Source organism: Brassica oleracea, chromosome C1 (genome assembly GCF_000695525.1).
Source record: "Brassica oleracea var. oleracea cultivar TO1000 chromosome C1, BOL, whole genome shotgun sequence".
Taxonomy (NCBI): domain Eukaryota; kingdom Viridiplantae; phylum Streptophyta; class Magnoliopsida; order Brassicales; family Brassicaceae; genus Brassica; species Brassica oleracea.
In genome coordinates this window covers 9,932,091-9,932,536 of record NC_027748.1, presented here as the reverse complement: position 1 = coordinate 9,932,536, position 446 = coordinate 9,932,091, and positions in this window count along the sequence as shown.

Sequence of the window (446 nt, the reverse complement as noted above, 5' to 3'; positions counted from 1 at the left end):
TGTACCTCGTGTTGGTACTGTTGTGTGAGAACCTCGTGGTGGTTCTAGTAGTAGATTGCAGGTCATTGCTTCTTCAACTGGTACCACTAAACCGGTCGTGGTCCAGAAAGTGGTGGGCTCGGTTTAACTTGGCTTGATCACCAAGGCCGAGTGTCACACGTGGATGTGACAGCCCCCGGCGAGTCCGATAGAGGACCGGGGCAAGGCGACTCCAATTGAGGACCGTGACCGGGCGATTCCCGAGCGTCTACGCCTGTGTGGTGTAATAGTGAAGGGATTGCCGGTGTCCCTTATATGGAGGAAGAATGATTATGTTGGGCCCTAGGTGTGTATATATATGGTTGATTGATATGACACTCATAAAGAGTGTTTGATTTATTACAGTTTAATGATTTATTGCTTAAATCGGTCATGTTTTATGATCTTGAATATTGATTGTTGAACTA